The sequence below is a fragment of the Athene cunicularia genome (genome assembly GCF_003259725.1).
Source record: "Athene cunicularia isolate RWA chromosome Z unlocalized genomic scaffold, athCun1 chrZ_part3, whole genome shotgun sequence".
In the NCBI taxonomy this organism is placed as follows: Eukaryota; Metazoa; Chordata; class Aves; order Strigiformes; family Strigidae; genus Athene; species Athene cunicularia.
Window position 1 is genome coordinate 4,010,601 of NW_020799144.1, and position 26,346 is coordinate 4,036,946.

Sequence of the window (26,346 nt, forward strand, 5' to 3'; positions counted from 1 at the left end):
ATTAAATGCAAAGCTCAAAAAAAACTATTTATAGATGCTATTAGTGCTGCTGCCTCTTGTGCTTTAATGGAATCTTATAACTGCTGTCCAAGAAAAGACAAAATAAATAAAAAAAAAAAAAAAAAAAAAAAAAAAAAAAAAAAAAAAAAATTGTAATTTACCACCATTTTGGTGCAATTCATTGTAGCTGTATTTTTCTTTGGGTCCGTTCAGGATGCTCAACTTCAAAGAACTGAAAGTAGAATATGCTGTTCCACTAACAAGTATCTCAGTCTCAGTTATATAAGACTTTGTAATAAAGACAGATCATACTTGTAAAATTATAAAAAAAAAACCCCACTTCACTGCATTACTCAATAAGTATTTGATCATTTTTTGCTTCCATCTTCCTCTTTCTGTTTAGTCTAAAACCTGCTATATTAAGATTCCCCATCAAATTGTGAAGTCACCTTTAATTATTTTTTGGAGCAAAATAACTACTTCAAACTTTTTGTTGTTCAGAAAAATGGATACTAGTTTTTGATCAAATTTCTTTGTGCTTGAATCTTAATGTATTTTTTCCACTCTTCTTAAGCGCTATTGAATGACACTAGACAAGCTGAAGCATCTGTCCTTCTAAAGTACTTCAAGAACATTCAGCGTGATGCTGGGCTTTTAGAACCTTCTTTTTTTCAAGTGGTTAATAGTGAGCTGAGAACTTATGTATCACACTTCAGCAATTCTCCTGTTGTGATTCAGAAGACATATGCATGTTTTTAGATTATATATAGTGCAGCAAAGACAGTATTCTTTGATATTCTTTCTAGTCTCAGTTCAACAAACAGTCAAAAGTAGCAAACACGCATAGACATTTAAAGTCAGTTCCTTTTTAATAGTTAATAATCCGTGTTTAGACTCCTCCCTTCCATTTTGCTCAATCTTCACTGAAAATCTGGTCCTTGATACTTTTGTTTAAATCTCCTTTGAGGAATAGGTGAATGTGAAGGTTTTAATTTATTTCTTTAAATTACTCATATTATACTAGACTATAGATAATCAGTTTTGCATAAAGGAACATTGAAATATTCTAATCATATTGAAGTTTTCATGGTAATTGTGGAGGAGGAGGGGGGAAGGAGAACAATTTTGTATGAGCACCTGTTTAGCCATTTCCTTAAACACTAGCTTTTAAATTAAGCTAGATTTGAACTGAAGGAATTAAAATGATCATATTGTCTTTGTTTCAAATTACACTGGTATAGAAACTGTATTACTTAAGGATGGTAAAGTATTTGATAGAAGCACTTAAAGACAAAGGAAAGTATTATTTAAGTTAAAGTTTTATTGCCTATGGTATGGTACTCTTAATGATACAAGGAGACAATGCTAATCACAGAATTGAAATAGTGTACAGTCTAATGTAAAACAGTAGATTATTTAGTAAGTAAGCCCTTCCTTTTCCAAGAAGCTAATATAACTGCATAATTTCTCAGTAACAGAGTTGACTAGATTGAAGAATATGATGAAAGAATGTATTCAGACACCACATATAAGCAAAGGCAGACAGAGAATTTTTTTTCTATGACACCTATGACAATTAGACAAGACATTCAGCTGACACTTGGTAAAAAGTGGACTCTGTTTCCAAAGACAGATGTTAAAAGCCTGCTCTGGGATTTGTACATATTTTATACTCACAGACCAGTCTATGTAGGGAGCTATCTGCATAATGGAAAGAGTGAAATGGGACAACAGAGATCCTGTTTCACCACATAGTGCAAAGACAGTACAAAAGAGTGGGATGGAGCCAAGTGAATACCCCAGAGCTATAGACAGGAACTCAAATGCCATCCATTGTAACTGACATCTTGTCCAATTTCTTTGATATTTAATGATAAACATAAAGGCTAGAAAGCATTACTTAGTGAAAAATGTTAAGACAGATTTTATTGGCACAATTGTTAGGGACTTAACAATCTAAAGAAATTTTTTTACTGTGATAATCACTATTATTTTAATATTTTTGAACACTGCCTGATATGATTTGCTCCATCTTTTACCTCATGTCCTCACCTTGCAATGGTCATAAATCACAAAACCCTCTCCTTTCATTTTGTGAAAATCTTATTAATGAGAATTAATGAAAAAAGATTCTGTGAATACTGGAATCTGAATATTCTATTTAAATTTCTACCTTACTTGAAAGGTCCTCTTTTCCTTCAAACCATTTCCCTTACCACTAATAAAAGTTATTGAGAGTTTTATGATTGAAGCAGATTAGTTATAGTAGCTACAAATTCTTTGCAAATGCATAAGAACATATCAGATTTAAAGTTGGTGGTTATTATTTCTTGTTGTGTCTATGCTACTTTCATCCTGTGGTACTCTGCAGAGTGCCTATACTACTAAATATTGTCTGGCATTACAAAAGGGTTTTCGAGGAAAATTCATTATGTCCTTTGGTTGTACCACCAACATACATGTATCAAGTACTATTGACTTGCTCTCATTCAGTGTTTCTTCCTTTCTCTCTCTTTCTGTCTATAACAGTCATGTCCTGTCATAGGAAGGATATTGTTGCCCACAACATTTCTTTCAGATCCATAATTAAGGAATGGACAAGCAGCAATATGTAAAAGATTGCAAAGGAGGGGGATTTCGTAGTTCTATAGCAGATTTTTACTGGAATTGTATCAAATTCATTTGTCTGTCTGGTAGTTTGTAAGACACTGTTCCTCTTCCATTTCAGCATTAGATTACAGTAGCCATTGGATACAACTCATAAATCTTGCTTAACCCTGCACACTCAGACTTACGTGCTTTGTTTGAGCCTATGTATACAAGTTCTACAGTAATTTATATGAAGTAGAAAAATGTGGTTTATAGCATCCATTTCTCTGTGTTGAGGCCCTGACGGTTAAGGATTCTCAAGTTAGACGTAAACCAGAGTTCTGTTTTGTTGTAGAAAAAAGTGCAATTCTGATATACTGTATTTAAAAAATATCTCTGTTCTTTGTAAACATGTGAGCCACAGCACTCTATTAATGACAAGTACTACTGGGTATCTCACCGGTGGCAAATAAAAGATTTCAGTTTATTGAAATGGCAAGGTTTTTAATAAATTAGCATTGAAACGTTAGTTTTTACCTCTCAAAATGTTGTGATTCTTTAAGCTTTAAATTAAAATATTTGTGGCAACAGCTCCACCGATGACTTATGCTTCAGTACTACCAGAGTTTTGGTGTGATTGGATTGTAAGAGCAGATTCAGAAAGTACTTCAGGTTTTTGCGTCTAGTGTGCCAAAGTGGAAGAGTCTAATCTACGTCCTACTGCATGTAATTGCAAATCAGAGAAAATTCTAAAAGTTAATACATTTAACTCTGGGTAGGAAGTAGTGCGGAAAAGTCTGAAAAGCAGGTATTTTCACCAGTTTGTATCTCTGCTCTGGGAGATAGATGACAAAAGCTTCATTATGAAGTTTGATCAACAGAATTGTACCAGTCCTAGAAATACATAAATCCAAAGTTCTTACAATCCAGTGGTTCATTGTTCCCCTGTGCACATGCTTGGAGGTGTTTATACGTTACAGATGGCCTCTTTATTTACTTCTCTGTGTGGTGTTACTCAAGGCAGCCACTGTATTCTGTAAGCATGATTTGCTTTTCTGTGAAGTAGCAGCTTTTCTCTGTTGATTTAACACTGCTCATAAAAAAGGTTAAGCACAAGTAAAACACAATTTCAAATAATTATTTCCAATACTCATTTCCTACACAAGCTTAGAAAATCACTGGGCTATAATACTATATTAGCGAATATATTAGTAACATGATCTGGCTTTTGTGCAGTAGTGAAACCTATTGTAAACAAGAGGTCAAACCTTATCCTCATGTTTGATTACTGAGGCATATACATTCAGTGACTGTTTTCCTTGGGGAGTAATAAAAATAACAGTACTGCCAAGCAGGTTACAGGAGTGAAACCAGCAAGTTAAAAATATTAATGTAGAGGTTTATTAGATCAGACTTGTTTCCTCTTACCCAGATTTCTAAATATATAAAGAAACTTTGCAGGGAGAAGTCTGTGGAAGTCCAAACTATATCTTACTTGTCTTGAATTTTAGAAAAAGCTTTACTGTTTCAGTTAGGCTGTTATTATTAGCTAGAAATTTTACTTAGAAGGACTAACCAGTTTCTATCTTGGCCCTTGCTGCAGATTTTGAATATGATAAAATTGCTCCACTGTGTTTTTAAATTAACATGATGAAATGCTGGGTTTTTTTCTAGCACATTTTTTCCTTAAAAGTCTTTCATATTTTTCATTGGCTCTCTCTATTCTGTTCTCATACACATTAATAGTTTGTTTCATTACTGATATTAAGAAAATAGATCTGGTTGAGGCAATAAGGATTTGAAACATGGTGGTATGACTGTCACACAAAATCATATTTAAACACTTCAAAAATAATTGTTAAAAAAACATATGTTTTTAGTCTCAATTTTCAGTTGGGATTAACTTCACAGACTGTACAAGATTAGTTTGATTTATTAGGGTATTTATTGTGATGCTTAAGCTACTGACATACATTTTGTGTGTTTTTATAATGGGTTTCTGAACATTTGGATAGATTGTTTGGGTCATTTTAATGACTAACCAAATTAGTAGGCCAACGTGATTTTTAATTAATCCAGACTAATATAGTAGGTGTTAAACTTTAATATTAGCCAACAATAACCACATGCCATTTGAATATGAATTCATATAAATTACATTAAAATATGCAAGTCTGTTTTGTCATTACTGATGCAGTACAGCAAATACTAACATTTTGACTTTAAGTGTTCAAAAACATAAAATAAATGAGGCATAACTATTGATTGTCTTTGGCCTACATTATCTGCACAGAAACTATTAAGAAGGCTTTTCTATCTTCCTTTCATGCCTCATTTTCTCTTACTATCTAATGAAGAGCTTCACTTAAACTATAATGTGCTACTGTCTTGAAAGTACATTTTTATGGCACTAAAAAGCTATAGTTGTGCATTATGGGCTTTTTACTGCTGTTTTTATTGTTGTGTTGTATTGTATAGAATAATAAACTTTTGTAGTGTGGGAGTTACTTGTTTAATTAATTTTTACTTTTAAATTATATTTTGTCTACTTTAAAAGCAACCTAGAATCCAGACTCCAGAAAAGCAGATTGTCAGCAATAGCTCTGGATTTCAGTTTGTCACACTTAAGACTGTCTATCAGTAAATTAGAACTGTTGAATAGTCCACATTTTTTGACTAAAGTTTCAGTACTCAGCTGTTTGGACTGCAAATGAAAATGTTCCTCCTGCAGTAGTGATACTTGATTTCAGTGCTACTTTTTTGAAATTCAAGTATTCTGACAGATGAAAACTGATTTAGTATTGAAAGTCTTGTGGTAAGGAAAATAAAACAAAATAATTTAATCAAAAATCTGAAAATTAGAGTATTTAGCAACTGTGTGGATGCACTAAACTATTTGGTCAAAACTTACATGATGTAATATTCTGACTGTAGGAGGTGATAGCGCTTAACGTTTGAGGTAGTCTACAGACTATAAACTCTTGCTGCAGGGTCTGTAATTTATTGTGCTCACTGAGTGCTTATCTAAAATGCCCTTCAGTGCTGGATTCTGAAGTTTGTTACTTCTCAGTTGTAGGTTTTTGCTAGGATTTGAAGAATACAATCTGAAGGACTCAAGCTTTTGATGCAACATAGGACCTTCATCTGGAAGAGAATTCTATAAACTGATTAAAAATGAGAAATGAGAGGTATTTAAAATGGCAAATGAAATCTCTTTCCTCTATTTTTTTTTCTCTCTTCAGAGCACAAATATTGTGTTCTCATGTAATATATCAGTAGGTATCTATGTAAGGTAAACCCCCCAAATCTAGACTGTATGGTTGCAAAGGAGAATCTCTAGGCAGTTTAGCAAAGCTTGAATTCTAAATCTGAGCCTTGGGATTTTCTGGCACTTACCTCTTGTAGGCATTATGAAATCCCTGTCTGTGCACCTTCCTGAGAGGTTGGGGAATAAATCTTCAATACTACTGAGCCTTACCTGGAGCAATGTGATTTCACTTGGATAAAGCTAGTTTTTAAGCATGCAAATTTTAGGCTGCTGAACTCAGCATAAATCAGGATCTCAGTAATTCAAGTGAGTTAGTTTCAGGTCCCTGAACTGAGGAAGTCCCAAGTGTCTTCAAGTGGGGAAAAAAAAAAAAAAAAAAAAAAAAAGCATGACTCACTAATTCAATAATACCAAAAAAACTTTGTCATGCATGAACCTTCTCAGTTAAAGCATTGGCACACATTTGTTTTCCCAAATTTACTTTCTAATAATTGCTTGTTTTACTTGAAAGGCCACTGCTGAATTTTGCTGGTTCTTTCTAATGTATGTGGACATGCACGACAGCCAGATTTTTGGAGAATAAATTCAAAGATTTTGTTACTATAGAGCTTCAAAAATCTGTTTTTGTAAAAAGCAAGCTTCATGCATATTCAGGTGTAATGTAATCATAAACTTCAATTTTGGTCTCACAGACTCTGTGGTCACTGAAGCTATATTTAGTTTCTCAGGTAGATTTTTATTACTAAGAAACACGAAGTGGATAGATGCATGTGTCCAAGATCATGAAGCAGACTTCATTATATCCAGGTCATTCCTGACAGATTTGTGTCCAAGCTGCTAAATTTGTTCAAGATAGAAGTCCTCTACATCTCAAATATAATCTTTACTTAACTGCCCAAAGATTTTTTTCTGCATGTTGTATCAACATTTCTCACCTGGTTTGCAGTGGAACTTGAAAACAGTTAATCATTGGCCTCTTCATGTCAAGTTATGTACTACCTCAGTCATCTCTCTCTTGTTAAGAAACTGATTTACTTATCACAGCCCTTATCTGTAGGTCATATTTTCTAAATCTTTCATGATTACTGTTTCTCCCTATCTTGTGTACATTTTCTTAAGAGTTTAGCATTTCTTAATTGCTGTCTACTCTCAGTGTATAAAAATATTGGTTACAAAAATATTGCAAATATAAACATTAATAATTATATCTAAGTAATTATATTTAACATACAATATAAATATAAATATAGCAGAAAGGTATTATACAGAAACATTTGTAACTGTTTATTAGACAAATTTTAGGCAAATGAAGAACAGAATGGAACTGAGCTGAGGTGAAAACTTGCAAAAGTAAGACCTACAGTAAAAATGTAGCCTGACTGAATGAGTATTTAATGCACAATAAGTTCAATCTAGAGCTGTAAAACTGTGAAGAAACCTGTATTTGGTATTTGCTAGTAAGATTATTGCATCATTGAAAACAAGAACTCCTATATAACAGACAAAAGAATAATCACTAGGCTACTGGTTAAGATACCTGCACAAAAATTTCATATTTGGTAAGAAAAATATCAAAGATGAAAAGTTTTGTTATTATTAGTGAATTACTTTTTTAAAGTTCTAGCAATAAAAATGTTTTAATCTATGGATTAAAATTACTCAAGTTTTTTCTTAAGAAGTTTACCTTAAAAAGAAATAATATTTTAGACTGGAAACACAGTTTTTCAACACCTTAAAATCTGAGAACAAGGAAGAGTTCAATTATGTTTCTACTTTCTAAATAAAAAGTAGGTATGGACTAAAAGAAAGAAAATCCTGTGTGCTTTACATAGGCAGCCTAGGAACAGGCTTATATGTATTAATCAAAGGTTTATTCTCTATCTGATGGTGAGTGTGGTGGGATCTCCTAGACAAGGCAAATTGTATTTACTTCTACATGTGATACTTCTGTGTTGTCTGAAATTTGGTGTTGAACAGGGTCTGCATTGCAACTGATTAATCATGTATGTCCATGGGTTTATATATGTTAAGAAAATAGAGATTTCTCTATCTGATACTGATAAAATGTCAACAACACTGCATAATTATCAGGATACTGTTAAATCTGCTCAGTTTTTAAATTTTAAATCAAAACATTCCTAGATTAATTCATTAGCACTTAGTACTAATGATTTGTCCTACACTTTATTAAACACTATGACTACATTTACAAAATTTATATCCTAGAGCAGCTGTGTGTACAGTGTCAGAACTGTTGACTGGGTGCTCCTCAGTCATGGAGATCCAGGTGACCAGAAATACTAGCTCAGATGAACCTGGAAGGTCCCATAAATTCCTTCCTTTACTCAAAGAATTGATAGTAGTTTTTATTTATTATTGAGTAACTGTTGGTGTGCCATTGGCAAGTTGTCAAAAGGCTGGAAACAAAAACAACATACCCTGTAGACATGAGGGGCTGAAATTGCCAGCAGAGTGAGCTTTTCATTCAGGGAGTTCAAGTACTGGTATATGAAGTTGTGTATTTGGTGGTGAGCTTGGATGTTTATGTTGTCTTGTCATTAACAGGATATATTAATCTCAAAAACTATTAAGATAACCAATTTTTACTAACCAGTCACACTTCTGCTTATGTTTTGATAGTGGAGAGCCAAAAATCTCAAAATCATACATTCCCTATTCATTAGTTACCAACAGTTTAACTGTAAGTACTCTCCAGGATACCATTCTGCTTTTCCTTCCAGATATGCTATTGTTTAGTTGATAAAATGAGAAAATGCCAACACTGGAAGAAGGGTGAAGGTCTTCAGTGGGACGAAGAAGAAAAAATGTTATGTTCAGGATGGTGTCTTTGATAGAGTCCTGAAGACAAAATCTGACATATATGATAAGAAGATAAACATGGTACAGAAGGATAAAGAAGCACAATCCTGAGCACTCAGAGTAGACGAAAGTTGGATTTTGAGCTTGACTAACATGGTAGGAGAGTACAAGGTGTTAGAGTCAAGAAAAGAACTGATGAATGGTTGTACATTAAGATAGACTTGAGCACACTTCATAGTAGTAGTGGAGGGGGCTAAACTAATCCATTCTTGAAAGGCAATTTTTAGTCTGTAGTACCTGATGTAACAGATCAATGTAGTTGTCACGACCCAGACTGGAAGCCCAGAGAATCACAACAGTTCTGTGATCCCTTGGGTTAAATTAAGGTGAAATGATGCCAAATGACCAGTTAAAATGGTTTACTTGCGGTAGAAAGCAATTTAAACTTGGACAAGGATAATAAGAAATGTAGTCTCTTATAAATCTATAAGAAAGAAAAGAAAGGAAATAAAAGAAAAAGAAAGGAGAGGAAGAGAGTCAAAGAAATCCAGATCACCACCCCTGGATCCAGCATTATCTCAGGTCTGATAATTTTGCATGGTGGGTGCACAAACAGAAAGTTTTCTGTTGCCTTTTTAAATTCACCTTATCGACTGATTAGCATACTATACAAAGAGAGGCAGGTATTCCATGAACTCATTTCCATGAGATATGGGCAAAAGGTGGAGCATGGGTTCTGTGCATGTGCTGGAAGGGGAAATGGGGTGCACCACCTCTTGTCCAATTGAGTCAGCGGTCTCCCCCTACCACCTTTACTTTTTCCTTATTTTTTGTTTCTTGGCCAATTAGTCATTAGCTCCATCTGGTATTGGTTGTTTATCCTTATTACCACTCTTTTAGCTCTTCTTTGAGGCCTGTTATAGTTGTAAATTAAATTGTAGGCCTTAGCCCTTCCATATGGGTTCATATCAGTCATATCAGTCTACATCTCCTCCTTTCAAGGCTTATCTAAGGAATTTGGTTATATAACTGCAAGGGAGCAGAACCATGCACCCTTTGATACACCCAGTGATTACCTAGACAGATAATTCATTCCTTAGACTAATCACAAAGGCCACAATTTGTCTTTGAGGTTTTCTGTGTTGATGAATATTTGGGGCATTATTTCCTTCAGTTCCTTACAGTAGTATTCTCAATACTGTAATTATTAAAATAATTAGTAATCTAAGATGACAGCTTTATCTGAAATAATCTTTAGGGTTTTTTTGTTGAATGTGATTAATTTATCATATTTATCTGTACATGAAATGTAGGCACTGACTGCAGCAACAAATACAAACTAAGTAGCTTGCTCAGAAAATCATTGATGCACAGCTTAAACTGGTTGAAGTCTAAGGCATCCCTGAGGAAGAGGTTTTTCAAAAATGCTCTGATATCTTTCACAGTTATTGTAGTAAATATCAGAGAAACAAACACAAAAAATACAAATCGTAAATGTGAGGTGAGGTAAGTTTGTGCAGTGAACTATTTGGCAGTATGAGCTGTGAATAAGTAGAAATTTCTGCATCTGTCCCATCTACCTTTTCCTCAAGGACAGAAAAATATCTGCTCATGACTGCCTCCAGTGAGAACCCCACATTTCACCATGGCAAAGACTCAAAGAGAATTTTGCAGCATTTACTCTTTCCCTTAGCATATTCCTAAGTAAAAATGCCATCTCTTAGGAAAAAATAATGCACTTCTTAGTAAATGAGGAGTGTAGGTGGGAGGTAGCCCCATTATGAGCAGAAAGGAGAAGGTCTGAAATTATAAGAGGGCTGAAGTAAGCTCTGAGCTAACATTTTGTGAAATCAAAGATGGAACATATGTAGAATACAACTGAACTTTTACCTCTAACAGTGATCAAACTACAAAGGGCAGATTTAACATGGTTGCTTGCATTTTGCCGTTACTAGGGACAGTTCTAGGTGTATTTTTTTTCTTCTCCCAGTATCCCAAACCCAGTGTCAACAACAGTAACAGTTTATAATTGAGGTTTAATACCACTTTTCATGAGTGCGCAAGCTCCATAATGTAACATTTTTTGTTAGATCTTTTACTTAATACAAGATTTCAATTACAGAGATTCATGCTGTATCTTGTCTAGCTGTCACACCAATATCTTCTTGAGTGCTTGCTGCAATTTTTCCGGTTCTTCATTTCGTTATTTATATTTGAACTCATTTAGTTTTATTCAAAAGCTCTTCTCAAAATGCCTGTAGAACACAAAAAAAAGCACTTTATTAACAAATAGTCTGTTGCCTTGCAGATGTGAGTTTCAGAAGCATCCTTATGGTGTTAGAACGTAATCTATTAGAGTGATAAAGGTTTCAAGGAGAAACAATCTTAATTCAAAGGAAAACACTTTTTATTAAATGTATCTAGCTGTCTAAAGATCTAGTAACGTGTCCTTTTCAAAGGGACGATCAAAAAAGGATCTATTTTTTCAGAGATACCTTTACCACACTCCAGAGATACTTTTCCCCTCTCCAGAAACAGAAATCCCAAGAACTGATGCATTAACCCTACAGACAATTTTCTTGAACCTTTCTTGTTTCTAAGGAGATTATTGTCATATCAAATAGCAAACTGGCTTTTTAGGAGAAGAAATCACAAGTAAGAAGACATTGTTTTCTGATTTGAGAAATAATAAAAAATACAGTTGATGGTAAAGAGTAAAAAACTGCTTTACTGCCTTTAGGATATCTTGCTTATTTGACTATTCTCAAACATTAGGTCGATGCTTCATTTGTACTCAGACAAATCATGGTTTATTATATCCAGCACCTACAAGCCATCTGATTATTCTATTTAAAATTCAGTGGGTGCCTGTATGTGTTCAATTTAATAAAACAGTCAGTTTTCCAGCCCACTGCCCTTAGGACCTTGTTTGCATCTTATTCAAGTCAAGACTTGGTTCTGCATTTCAGTTGCAGGTAGAGACAGCATCTCGTCCTTTCAACTGAAACGTATACATGTGCACAGCATCCTTTTAGAAAGTGTGTCATCTATATTTAATGTAATCAGTGTGATCTTTTCTGTTGGGTGAAAGAGTACTCCATTTAATGCATACATTTTGACAAATCAATGGAGACATTTATTTTCAGCTGTTGGTAACACTGGGGATGTCAGGCTGCAGATGTATGCAGGTCTGTTAACTGGTTAATAGCTTAATAGTAGATCTACTGTGATAGCTCCTGTTTCTGCAGGTGCGATCTCATTTTCTCTGTGGCACACAATTAAAATCAAGCCTCAACGTTCCTTGATTACACTGAGAAACTATGTTTGTGTATAAATAGTCCCTTTAAAATGAATAGGTGTTGTTTAGTAAGATAACAGATTGCCTCTCAATATTTCCAGTTACAATAGGATATGCTTGTATCACAGCATAGAAAATAAAATCGTCAAAATTTCAAATTTTGGCTTCTGACTGAAATGCTTATCATTTCCTCAGTCCTTTTGTCATATTGCTCAATGGTAAGATATTTCTGACTTCTCAGCTGGGAAGGCACCTAAATTACTTAGCAAAAATGTGATTTTCACTATGAAAATTTCTTTATTTGCTCAGACCAGATGTTAACCTCAGCAGTAGTCTGTTTTCAGTATTGCTAAGGGAAAGTGAGGGTGCACATATAATGTGAGCTTGATAATCCCTTCTAGAATCCAGGACTGACAGTTTAAAGACTTGAGCTGAATGTCACCAGTGTCACCAGTATGTTTAAAAAAGTGGTTTTAATAGTTGTAACCATAGTCAGAAGAATATTGTGTCTGTGTTTGGTCCTTGTTCATAAGCAGTCATCTTAGTTCTTAACCAGTCATGTCCTTATATCTTTATAGAAAAAATCTGAAATATGATTTGCTATTGAGGATCTGTGCCGCTATGTTTTGGGTTTTTTTTCCTCCAAAAAGAAGAAAAAGAAAATTCTTGTAGTGCCAGTTATATACTTTCTTTCACTTAAGATACTAAAAAATATGTGTTACCTCATGAGTAAAATCTGAACTATACTACTACACATATTTCTGGAACGATTCCATATCCTTTTAAGTTACTGCAGTCTATACTACTACTGTCTTTTGACTCTGCTGCCCTTTCTGTCTCTGAATCTTTTTTTTTTGCTTTTATTTAATTATTTTCTGACCATGGCTCTTCTCTCAGTCTGTTATATTCCAGTCACATATTAGGAAAAGAGATTTAGATCTTTTTCTATTTGTAAGACTTGTAGTAAGTGTATCCAGGAACAAATTATTATTAATTGGCCTCAGACACATGTAAACTGGAAATTAGATATCTAATATGATAAAAGCATGGATCTGGAACAGTATTACCATTAGTTCCATTTGTCTGGAGACATATAAGTTAATATTTAGATAGACTGTGTAACATGGTTGCCCATACCTGAGGACTGGGGGAAATTCTTTCTGGTACTATGTCTATTAGTCCACTAGGAAAATATGATGCCAGATACTTCGGATAGGTGTTTATATTGAAAGAACTGGGAGATGTTTCTACACTGAAGCTTTTCTTTAGAGGGAACTGATTTTGAGAAAATGTCTGAAATTGCAATGTTTGTGAAAGAGATTGTAGAAAAAACAATAAAACCAAATAATATATGTGATATTCACACTTACAAAGTTACTGAAATAGGAAGCTGCTGAACTACATACCATAGTAAAAAACCATCAGTAGAGTAACAAATAAATCATACTCAGTGCTAGAGTATCAGATCTACGGTTCTTATAAGCTATACAGAAGAGGAAGATACCCTTTCACAGTCTAAGTCTGATTATACAAATGGCATTAGCTAGGTGAAACAGTGTTGTAATTGTCGAGTAAAATGTATTTGAAGACACATCTATCCTTCTATGTGAAAAGTTATGATTTCTAAACTAGACATTACCCAAAACAAAGATCTCTCACACATTAGCTCTAATTATTAACAATTAATGTTTCTGCTTTGACTGTTTCATTTCACCTTTTTCAACTATATATAATATATAGTATATATATTATATATATAATGTATATAATATATAGTGTGTATACATATTTTTTTATATATATATATATATATATATATAAATATAATTTGACCACTTAATTTCTGAGGCTTCGCTCTATATTGGATTTTCTGTAGTAAAACATATAGAGAACAGTATAAAGCATCTGCTTTTAGTAAGAATATACCTTTGTGAAAATGCTGTCGGTCTTCAGGATGGGGTATGTCGAGAAGAAGATGGGGGGAGTTTCTGTCTTCTTTTTAGAGAAAGCATGATATAGTTGTACAAATTGACTTACTTGCAATCCTATGCTTCCAGGCTATATCCTTTCTATCCCATGCTTCCAAGATGTATCTCAATTTTTAAACTATTCTTTACTTTATGAATAGCTCTTTTTGCTTAGATACTGGCCCAAGATCAGGGAACATAGTTCTCGCACAGTCTTGACTAGGATTATCCTCAGTAAAGAACCATAATTCATAGTCTGTGTTTCCTCTGCTTTTTCCCCTTGCCCAATAATTTATGTTCGATTCTACTCCACTGCCAACAAATGGGGAATGAATCCAGAATTTATCTTATTTCTTCTTGTCCCTGATTTTTAGGGACTCCTGTGACTGGAGTGTTGTCATGGAAGGATACAGGCTCTTTAGGAAGGACAGGCAGGGCAGATGAGGTGGGGGTTTCACTCTGTATTTCAGTAACCAGCTTGAGTTCATGGAGCTTTGCCTGGGGATGGATGAGTTGCCGACTGAGATCTTACGAATCAGGATTAAAGGGAGGGCAGGGACAAGTGACGTTACAGTGGGGTCTGCTACAGACCACCTGACCAGGTAGACAGAGCAGCTGAGGCTCTCAATAGACAGATAGGAGCATCCACATGTTCACAAGCCCTGGTCCTCATGGGAGATTTCAACCACCCCAATACCTGTTGGAGGGACAACACTACAGGGCATAAGAAACCCCAGAGGTTCCTGGAGAGTACTGATGATAACTTCCTTCTCCAAGTGATAGAGGAGCCAATGAGAAAAGGTGCTATACTGGACCTTGTTTTTACCAACAAGGAGGGGCTGGTGTGGAATGTGAAGCTCAAGGGCAGCCTTGACTGCAGGGACCATGAAATGGTGGAGTTCAAGATCCCTAGGGGGGCAAGGAGGGCACACAGCAAGCTCATTACCCTGGACTTCAGGAGAGCAGATTTTGGCCTCTTCAGGGATCTGCTTGGCAGAGTAGCATGGGGTAAAGTCCTGGAAAGAACAGAGGCCAAAGAAAGCTGGTTAATATTGAAGGATCACACCCCCACCCCCAGCCCAGGAATGATGCATCCCAACAAAGAGGAAGTCAGGTAAGAACACCAGGAGTCCTGCATGGATGAACAAGGAGCTCCTGGACAAACACAAACACAAAAAGGAGGCCTATAGAGGGTGGAAGCAAAGATAGTTAGCCTGGGAGGAATAGAGAGAAACTGAACAGCCAGGGATCAGGTTAGGAAGGTCAAAGCCATGATAGAATTAAATCTGGCTAGGGATGTCAAGGACAACAAGAAAAGCTTCTATAGGTACTTCAGGGATAAAAGGAAGATTAGGGAAAATGTGGGCCTTCTCTAGAGGAAACAGGAGACCTGATTACCCAGGATATGGAGAAGACTGAGGTACTCAATGACTTTTTTGCTTATCTTCACTGGTAGGTGCTCTAGCCATATTGCCCAAGATGCAGAAGGCAAGGGTGTGGACTGGACAGTGAGGAGCTGCCCACTGTAGGAGATCAGGTTTGAGGCATCTAAGGAACCTGAAGGTGCCCAAGTTCATAGGACCTGATGGGATGCATCTACAGGTCCTGAGGAAACTGGCAAATGAAGTAGCTAAGTCACTATTCATCATATTTGAGAAGTCATGGTAGTCCTGTGAAGTTCCCACTGACTGAATGAGGGGAAACTTAGCCCCATTTATAAAAATTAGGAAAAAAAGTAAAACCTGGGGAACTACAGGCCAGTCAGTGTCACCTCTGTGCCCAGCAAGATCATGGAGCATATCCTGTGGAAACTATGCAAGGGCACATGAAAAACAAGGAAATGACTGGTGACAGCCAACATGGCTTCATGAATAGGAAGTTTTACCTGACCAATTTGGTGGCCTTCTATGACAGGATGACAGTGTTGGTGGACAAGGGAAGAGCAGCTAACATCATCTACCTGGACCTGTGCAATGACATCCTTGTCTCTAAATTGGAGAGACATGATTCTGGTGGATGGAGCACTCAGTGGATAAGGATTTGGCTGGATGATTGCACTCAAAGAGTTGCAGTCAATGGCTCAATGTCCAAATAGAGAGCAGTGAGGAGTGGTGTTCCTCAGGGGTCATCTCTGGAACCAGTACTGTTGAACATCTTTGGTGGCAAAATAGACAGTGGGATTGAATGCATCCTCAGCAGGTTTGCCAGTGACACCAAACTGTGTTGTGTGGTCAACACACTGGAGGGAAGGGATGTGCCATCCAGAGAGACCTGACAGACTTGAGAGATGGGACTGTGCAAATGTTATGAAGTTCAGCAAGGCCAAGTGTAAGGTCCTGCACATGGGTCAGGGCAATCCTAAGCACAGATACAGGCTGGGCGATGAGTGGATTGAGAGCAGCACTGCAGAGAAAGACTTGGGGGTATTAATAGATGGAAAACTGACTATGAACCAACAATGTGTGCTTGCAGCCCAGAAAGCTGACTCTATCCTGGGCTGCATCAAGAGAAGTGTGGCCAGCAGGTCGAGGGAGGTGATTCTCCCCCTCTACTCTGCTGTCGGGAGACTCCACCTGGAGTACTGTGTTCAGCTTTGGGGGTCCCAATGTAAGAAGGACTGGCACCTGTTGGAGCAAGTGCAGAGGAGGCCATGAAGATGATCAGGAGCTGGAGCACCTCCCTTATGAGGACAGGCTGAGAGAGTTGGGGTTGTTCAGCCTGGAGAAGAGAATGCTCCAGGGAGACCTTATAGCGGCCTTCCAGTACTTAAAGGGGGCTACAGGAAAGATGGGGAGGGACTCTGCATCAGCGAGTGTAGGAATAGGATGAGGGCAACAATTTTAAACTAATATAGGGTAGATTTAAATTAGATATAAGAAAGAGATTCTTTATGGTGAGGGTGGTGAGACACTGAAACAAATTCCCCAAAAAAGATTATGGCTGCCCCCTCCCTGGAAGTGTTCAGGGCTTTGAGCAACCTGGTCTGGCAGAAGGTGTCCCTGTCCATGGCAGAGGGACTGGAACTAGATGGTCTTTGAAGCCCTTCCAACCCAAACGATTCTATGATTCTGTGATTCTACTTCTGGAAGATTAGTTTATCTCTTCCTACTTTTAAATTTAAGAGTGATACTACAACTAATTATGTAACCAGAAGGAAGAGGTTTTTTAATGAAGAACACTATGTGCTGGATTTCAGCTCTTCAGTGTTTGTTTATTCTTAAATAAATAAAGAAATAAAACAAAACACGTGTTTTTGGTTTTTTTTTTAATTCAATACATGAGTGTTTTAGTGCTTTTTAAACTCTTCCCCAGGTAATACAAGCCTGTAATAACAAATAGACTTTGGAAAATAACTGAGACATAAAAGTCTCCATATATTCTTACAATCTGTATCCATGTGAGGGTTTACTTTGTGCCATCTACAGCTACAAGAGTCTTAAAACTTCCATTATTATTTATTAAAATTGATAAATACTGGGAAACTGAGACGTATTAGGTAACCTTAACACATTATGCTGAGCTGGTTTTCTTTTTTATGAGTGCTTTAGGTCAGTCTAAGATGTTTTGTATACTGAGTCTCAAAATATAAAATAACGAAAGATACAACAGAGAACATGATCTATCACATTGATCTACTGAAAGATTTCTGATCCAGTTACTGAAGTTATTTTTAACTAAATATTTTAATATCATTGCTCTATTTTATTTTATTTTATTTGGGTCTGGGTTCATTTCATTTTTTTAACTTTTTTTTTTTTTTTTTCCAGGTTGATATGAAGATAAGCACTCTGGAGGAGGAAAGTAGTGGAACACTATAACCACAAGTGTGAGCAAAGAACAGTTTCAACCACGTGAGCTGCTTTTATTTTTTTTTTTTTCCCCTGGGGGTGGTTTTTCCCATTGGTAGATTCATTTATATTTGTAGTTATATCTCAATATATTTTAATGTAATATTTCTGTGTTAAATGTCATAACCTTTGTCTCTGTGTTAACAAAACATGAATATTCAGTATCTCATTACCTCATTGAGACAGTTTTGTCGTGGATCCAAGTATTTTCAGTCCTCAACCAATCAGTTAGCACAGAAAATTATTTTCTAATACTTTAAGTATGTAAACAATACGCCAAATTTTGCCCACTCTTGTCAAAATTAGATTTTGCAATGTCAAAAAATTTATGAACTGAAGGGCCAGCTTTTAAAATGTTGTATTCTGCTTTTTTTTTTTTAATCTATAAAAGTGCACTTAAAAATAAAAACACAAAATAAATACAGTTTAAAAATACTGTACTAGAAGTTCAAATTGTATTTGTAAAACAAATGTTTATTCCAGCCTTTTTCTGAGAAATATTTGCTTTAGGTGAATTGTCGCTTTATGAAAGAGCTATCTGTGAATTTTTTTCCTCCCTAGAAGAATGTCAGTGCAATTTTATCAGTGCTGTGTCTTTTGGGAGGTAGTTAGAAATGGTTAGGGACATTTGGGGGCTTAGAAGTAGCCCTGCTATTGTTTGTAGACTAACATATCAGTGACATACACACAACATTTGGCTAATAAAATGCTGGGAAGTAGTAAGATAGTTTTAGAAATTCAGAAATAATTCAGATAAGCTGCAGCATTTAATACAGTAACATGTTCAAATTTATAAAAAATTGAAATTTAAAAAAATGAAAATATAAAAAATACCTGGTATTGGAGACCTGGAACAGCATAAGGCCTTATGGCCTAAGAATGGATTTATAAATATGCTAGATTTATCAGCAAGGAAATACATAATAAGGACTTGTAGTCTTCAGTCAAGACTGGTCTTATCTGATTTCCATTCCTGTATATACGTATAAGTATGCTCAATTCTGTATATATATAAATATATATATATATATAAATATATATATATATAAATATATATATATATATATATATATATATATTCTGTTGATAAATGGGTGGTCTATATCATTTATTTAAAGGAAACACAATAGTTTGGTGATTTTGATTATTCTGTCAGTACTGACAATTCATCACTAGTGCCTCACAATTGCTCCAACTTTGAAAGTATATCAGATAATAACGAAGTTCATTGACTCTGTCTTGTGATCACTGGTTAGTGGCAGAGGTATCAAAAATGTTAATAGAGAAAGAAAAAGAGTATGGTTTTATCCCTCAGGAAGGATATTTCTTTTCATGTGATATCAGCTTAGACTGTTTGAGTTCTCCAATCTGAATTATAAATCCACTAATATTGTAATACCTATGCTGGCTCAAACCCACCTCCTGTCCACTGCCGCTTTCATTATCGAAACACCATGAAACTTTTCTAGCTGGTCCCCAAAATCCCACTTGCACTACATGCAGGTATTTACAATTTATCTTCTGATAAATTTGTGAGGAAGATGCTAATTCTGGGAATTAGCAGGCATTCAGTTCTTGCACATGACAGAGAATGGTCTACTGTGGGCTCCTGCAAAGGCTATTTTTTATGTGGATGCATTTGTCTTGGACTATTTCTGAAGGTTTGGGACTGCTTTTTGATCAGTTTTTGGCCCTGGGACTTGGGGTGTTCTTGCCTTAACATCACCACTTCTTAGTTATGTTCCAGGTAGCACAGAAATAAGATGTTTTCCCTTCAACGTGTTTGTATTTCCAACTGCTCAGTCCTCCTTGAAGCTTCTTACTCTCCAGAAAGTGAAAATACATCTAGATGATATCTTTGGAGAAGGAGGAAACCATTGTATTTCTGTTATTCAGAAAATACAATTTTGCATATAATTACATGCATAGTTCACTTTAGGGTACCTCTAGAATGTACCTTTCTAAATTATGTCTTCTGCAGATAGATGAAATGAGTGCGTTGGTGAATAACAACAATACAATAGTAATCTCCATGTAGGTGGCTTTCTGCTTTGATTCCCATTAGCTATAAGAAGATTTTTGATTGGTTGATTGGTTGACTGTTTTTTGTCCATTAGGGTCGTCAGATACTGAAGCAGACTGACCAAAGAGACTGAGATCTCTGTCCTTTGAAGTATTCAGGAATATATTGGGCACAATCCTGAGCAGGTTGATCTGATTAAAACTGTTTTGAGAGGAGGTTTGAACTAGATGACCTCCTAAAGGCCCCTTCCTTGAAAAATTGTTATGTGGATTTGTGATTTTGTGGTTATCATTGTTCCCAAGAAGTAGCAGGAATGTCTTATCAACTATTATCCTTCATTTCACCCACCACTTCAAGCAGTTAATTATGAAATTTTTACTAAACTGACATGACATATTTATTCTTTTCCTGTTTCTTGTTACACAGAATATTAAAATCTTGGTGATTCTGAACAAAGTGCACATATTAGATAGATAAAAGTGCTTTCAGTAGACGTTTTAGAAATTTCCTTGAAACCACTGCATACCCTTTTTAATGAGAATAAATTATAAGTTCCTGGTTACCAACAGGTGCCTGTTGGATCTAATTGAGTAAAGGTTTTGAGAGTAATCAGATTTTTTAAAGTTTCCAATTTGATGTAGTTTCTCTGATGGTAGGATTGTCTAGAACTAGAGTGTAGAGCACTGTAATGCTATGCCTGTCATCTGTATTTATTAATGTTGTTGTGTATGGTCTCCTTCTGGTGAACTAGTTATTGTAGATTTCCTTAAAATACATGTGAAGTGATGTCATTTCATCAAGTAAGCAATAAGTATTTCATTCACACTCATGAGCAGCAAACCCAAGAGCTTAGTAGTTTTAGTTTTATTAAAAGGTGTTTGGGAGACACCGAACAGCAAAAACTACTGAGAAGAAGGAAGGAGAAGTTGTAATAGCTGTATTTGGTTAAAACCTCTTTGTTTTCCCATTGGAATAATGAACAAGGAAGGGAACTGTGGGGAAAAAAGAAGCATGACATAGAGGGAAGAGCTTTCATCCTGAGTCTGAGAAACAGACTCAGGAAGCTCCTAAGACTAAGTAACACTGAAATGGAGATCACAGCTCTCAGTGTACAAATCATGGATCAGCTAAGAAGTAACACTTGCTAAAACATAACTGTTCTGGTTGTTTCTAAGTTCTTTCAGAACTCTTTCCAGATTTGTAGTTAAGAAAGGAATCCTTTACTTCATTAATTTGAAAATTGTGCTATACTTAAGACAGGATAGTGTTTAAAATTTGTTAATGTGACTGTGACAAATCAGTGTCATGTACAGGCACCTGAAACAAGTAGGGTAATATCAGAATTGCTGTCTGATCCCAATCAAGCTGCAAAAAATGCTTTTCAATACTGATTTTTTCAAACACTAGGATAAGAGAAGCTTCCCTGGTTGTTTTTTGTTCAGTGTCACTTTGAGAAGAGCAGGCAGTAAAGAAGCAGACCATGATGTTATACATTTTCACAGCTAATAAGTGTTTTTTTCGAAATAATAAAAAGGAGGAAAGAAAAAAAAAAAAAGGCAAATGACAGGCAGATATTCTTCTCTGGAAACTCTGCCAAGGCTGGTGGCCTTCAACATGTTATGAACAGAAGCTGAGACAGGTTTAGGCAAAGGTAGACACCTTTTTTCCTTTTGTAATGTGAAGTGAATATTTCTAATCCCTCTTGCTCATGGTGGTAGAATTGAGCCTGTAGAAGTGTTTGAACCTTGCTTCAGGAATGCATCAGGAATAATAATGTGACACAGGTGGAGGTTTGAATTGCATGACCATTTTCATAGCCCTGTTGGTCTTATTCTGTTCACTGAGGAATAATTTTGCCCGAAGTACATACAGTGTACTAAACACATGTAATGTGAAAGACTATTTATCTGGTTCTCATCACAATACAATTTAACCACAGCATGTTAATAGTAAGACTCAAAGCATTGATAGTGATAGATTATTGGCCCCATGTACAGAAGAGCTTTTCAGTCTAAATCAACAATAGTTTGTGTTCATTACTGATGTTTATAGTTAGGAAAGTACTTTACAAAGCTTGAGCAAACTTCTGAGAGAAAGATAGGATACACTGATAAACGGTCTAGGAGCTAGGTTTCTCCAGTTAAAAAAAAAAGATTTGACATGTTCTCGTCAAGATAGATCTGACCATATGAACATGGAACAAAAAAATACTAGCAAAAATAGTTATGGGAAGGACATGAAAGTCAATAAACTTCTGTAAAATTTGGGAAGCCTAGATTTCCTCTTCAGGGTACAAGTATATCCTGCATGTTTTCGAAGTGTCTTTTAGAAAAGAAGATAATTGCAGTTAACTTGATAAGTGTGCAACACTCCTAACCAGACAAAACCAAAACACCTACAAAATGAAATACTCAGTTCATAGGAGGGACAGCTGTGCTATGAAAACTTCTAATTTAAAAATGAAATAATTAAAAAAAAATGTAAAGAGAAAGGGCTAGGTAGAAGAAATATAATAAAATTAAAGACTTGATTTAGTTTTAGTGAAGGACAAAGAAGTAATTAAGAAATTCAATCTTGGAAGATTGTCAAGGGACTTAAACTGTGAGGAAAAGTACTTCAGCTTCAAGAAAACCTTATGCTCTTAGTTACTAAGATTTTGCACATTGTACCTGTTAAAATGGGAGCAGTTGATCATCTACTGAAAATCTTAAAATTTTTAATATAGATATTTGAAAATCTGTTTACACACTGTTCTTTGGGAAGTCTGAAGTTGATTTGAAAATTGAACTGCAAACTTTTGAGACTCCCTCTTATTTCTGTTTCACTCTGGTTCTTATTGTCATCTTTTCCAAAGACAGCTTATAACTGACATGTAAGTTTAAAACTTACCAGTATGGCTATTTTAGTTTACAGCTGTACTTGCTTGCTGTTTTACTTAAAGGAAACCAAGAAAGGCTTTATGAATGTAATTTCTTCATTTCTGAGAGCAGAACTGTAGACTCATCTCTTAATGTCATAGGCAGAACAATCAAAGCAATAATTCATAACTGGTATAGTTTGTCAGAAGTCAAAAGAATTGCATCAGAGATAAATCTGGCCAATTACTGTTTAAAGGAAACACAGAGTAATTTGATTAAAGAGCTATCCTACACCCCAAAAGTGATTAATTATTGAAAAAGTAGTAATCTTAAAAGCAATGCTGCCAGTAAGTCATGGAACATATAGAATGTATTACTAATGGCCATTTAAGCCCTTTTTTTGTATCTGCTTCAAAATACTATCTAATTCCTGTCACTTATGTTTTCAGTTCCTGCCTGTATGAATGTTAACTTTTACCCTAACCTTGGTCTTGTTTTGGCATATCTAAAACACCTGTCATGTAATAAGGAATTCAGTTGCAGCTGTAACAGTGATTTATAATCATTAGCTTTTTTTTTTCTGTCAATGTGTTATTAAGCATACTAATTGGAATAAGAAAGAAAAGTTAATCTGGGGAAACTGTATGAGTAAACACTATGATTAAGTATAGCATGTTATTTATTTTTGTAGTGTAAAAATTGCTATCAGTTTCATGACCAACATTTCAAATGTACTCTAATATTAAACATTCCTAGAAGAAATTAGATTTCATCTTAAAATATAACTGTTACATGATACTGCTCCAGCAAGCAGTATCATCAAGGTGAATCTTGTCTGTATATTCCACACTTCTACTCTGAGAAAATAGGAAGTTAAGTTAGCTGTGTTCCCACAGGTACAAGCACAGTATAAATAATTTTTGCACAGAGAAGGAATCTGTCTTAGAATGTGCTGGGATGAGACAGGCTTTTACTTATACCTTGGCTCCTTTTTGGTATTCTGGCTGGGAAAAGGTTCTGTTTAGTGTAAAGGCTTTTCCCAAAAGCTAGATGTTACTGTGATTCTTTTGAGTAATACAGAATTATACCCTGACAGCTGTTACAGTGAACTAAACAAGACTTAATAAGAGTAAAGGTTACCAGAGCTATTGTGTCTATTTTCCATAGCTGAAAAGAGCAGATAAGTCTACTTACTGTACTAACTATATGAATGTATTTCTTCAAAATCAGTTTCACAGGGGGCAGTTTCTCAGGGCTAGAGTGAGATACCTCCCTTCATGTTTAAGGCATCTTTTTATTCCCTGATTGGTAAACTGAGTAAACTGGATTAAAGATGCACGTCCTGTTCATGGCAGTGTGTTATTTCCATATAGCAGCTACCAGACACTTCTGCTAGGATATTATACTTCTGCATATAAACTTGTAGAAGATATATCTAGAAGTGTATAGTTTCTCAGGTAATGTAGGTTATCAGTTCCTATGTGATCAGAGAGGCTAAGCCAATTTAGGTTAGCTGTTCTCTGATCCTTTGTTTTAATGTACATTTCTAGGGCTTTTTTCATATTCTCAGATGCTTTAAAGGTAGAGCTGAAGAATCACCTGATTTCTCAGATTCTTCATTATTTTAGGTTTGTTTCTTCATATTAGTTTTCTCTATCTGTCTTTGAGTCATCTCTTTGGCAGAGAAAGTGTTACAAAATCAATGGGGAACAGGTTCTGTGATCTGCTAACTTAACAGAGGGATGAAAAGGTGCTTTTGAGATGCTTTGCAAACAGTAGGTGTGGGTGGGTAGAAGAGTCATGAAAGGCAGGGAGAGCGCAGGAGCTCAGAAAGTAGGGCAAGGGTTGTAGCAAGAGGAAGTAAAACAGAATACAGCTGGAAAGAGAAAAAAATGTTACAAAGGTGGTGAGAGAAAGTCTGAAGTTAAACAGCATGTATTGTACCTTCAGTATGTGACTACTTTGCATATTCACAGGCATTTAACTTTATATCAGTCCTATCATAAACATCTTAAATCTGAAAATCTTTGAAGAGAGCAAATGACAAATTTTGGTGGCTATTTAAGAGCATTTATCCATTCTCCTCTGCTTAAAAAAACCATCCAGAAGAATCACAATGATCACTGTCCCAACTTGTGCTGAATCCAAAACTTACCAAACAAGACACGTCAGCATTCCCTTCCCTGTCGTCATAAGAAAAGTATGATTCTCTTCCCACCATAAAAGATTTTTAATTTTGGGACATCATGCAGATGTTTTCCTATTAAGTATTACCCATGTCAATTTTTGGCCTCTGTTCAACTGGTGCCCGGTTTTGGAGGGAGATTTTGTGATGTACACATGACATGACAATAAGCTAAGTTTCATGGGACTTTCATCACACCACAGAACAGTATAACTTCAAGCATTAACAGTCCAGAAATATAGAGGTCACAATCTTTATGTTAAAATCCCACTGAGCTTTTCAGTTCATAAACTGTTCTTAGTTTTATCATTCTTTTCATTCAATCTATAAGGACAATAGGTTAGTTAATTCTCTGAGCCCTTCTTGTTGGTCTCTTCCTTCGAGTAAAGCCTCCATTAAAGCTCCATGAAAACAAGCCATATTCAGGGAAGGTCTTGTTTTAAGAATTTCCCCATATTATTCAGGGTTGAGTTTAAACCTTCTTACATTATTCACAGGCTTCACCATATTACTGAATTGCTCCCAGTCTTCAACTGTTTTGGAGAAGAAGTTATAACCTTTGAATTAAGTTCTGATGAGCATTTCCATACAATGCACAAAGAGAAGAATGTCCCATTAATGGAACAGAGTATCCAAGTTTTAACTTTTTATAATGCTAATTTTCTAAGTAAGAAACTTTCTATTGTGTGAAATTGCAAAAATTTTTGCTATCTATTCTGATATCTTTGTTACCAGAGTATGCTTTATAATAAAATAAGAACAGCATGAGATAAGATTCACTTTACTAACTAGTTATTCAATACTTGGAAAGGAAGCATGTCCCTACTTATGCAGCCATAAGTTAGTGTCCACAATATTATGTCTGGACTTAAGTGCATAAATGCATCTCTTCTGTAACTTCTGGTTCACTATTGATTATATTTTGTTTTACAGTTAATGGTACTGAACACACAGCCATAATTGCTTTATGCTCCAATGACTTTGAAATACTAATAGCAAATAAAACATTTTAAAAAGACTACCCCATATAGATTTCGTGTAATTTTGAGACAGTGCCTCACTCACACTTGTAGAAATCATATGTTTATAGAAAGAAAAACAGTCTTGAAGACCTTTATATTGAAAAGTATTTGTACATTTGAGGCCTCAGATATATGCTGCATGGTCTGTGAACTGAGTTTAGGGGTGATTTACTGTTCTTTTAGAGGATTAGGCTTATCAATTCATAAATATAAGCTACAACACCTTTCCCAACAGATTTCTCCCACCTAGAGGAAATCTTGAAAAACAGAGCTCTGAATCGGTGATTACAGTCCTCTTTGTAATTTGCCTTGTAAAATACTCGTTGAAATATGCTTTGTTGTACCCTGCCTAGATAGTTAATTCTTTTCAAAGAGAATGCTTAGCTGAGTTATGTTATTAATCCAAATCTATGCCTCTGGCACCATTTCTACAAGAAAATAAAAGAAAATATAAAAATGGTACAAAGG

At 35.4% G+C, this 26,346-nt stretch overlaps 1 protein-coding gene across 4 annotated transcripts in view; it reads left to right on the forward strand.

Moving 5' to 3' along the window:
• LINGO2 (leucine rich repeat and Ig domain containing 2) overlaps positions 1-26,346 on the forward strand; it is a 325,390-nt gene that overhangs the window by 72,674 nt on the left and 226,370 nt on the right. For 3 of the 4 annotated variants that reach the window (XR_003400192.1, XM_026866621.1, XM_026866622.1), the window contains one exon: positions 17,710-17,793. The gene's annotated coding sequence lies outside the window, so the exon portion shown is untranslated. Of the gene's footprint in view, positions 1-17,709; positions 17,794-26,346 lie in introns of those variants that run through there. The other variant, XM_026866624.1, reaches the window with a different exon arrangement.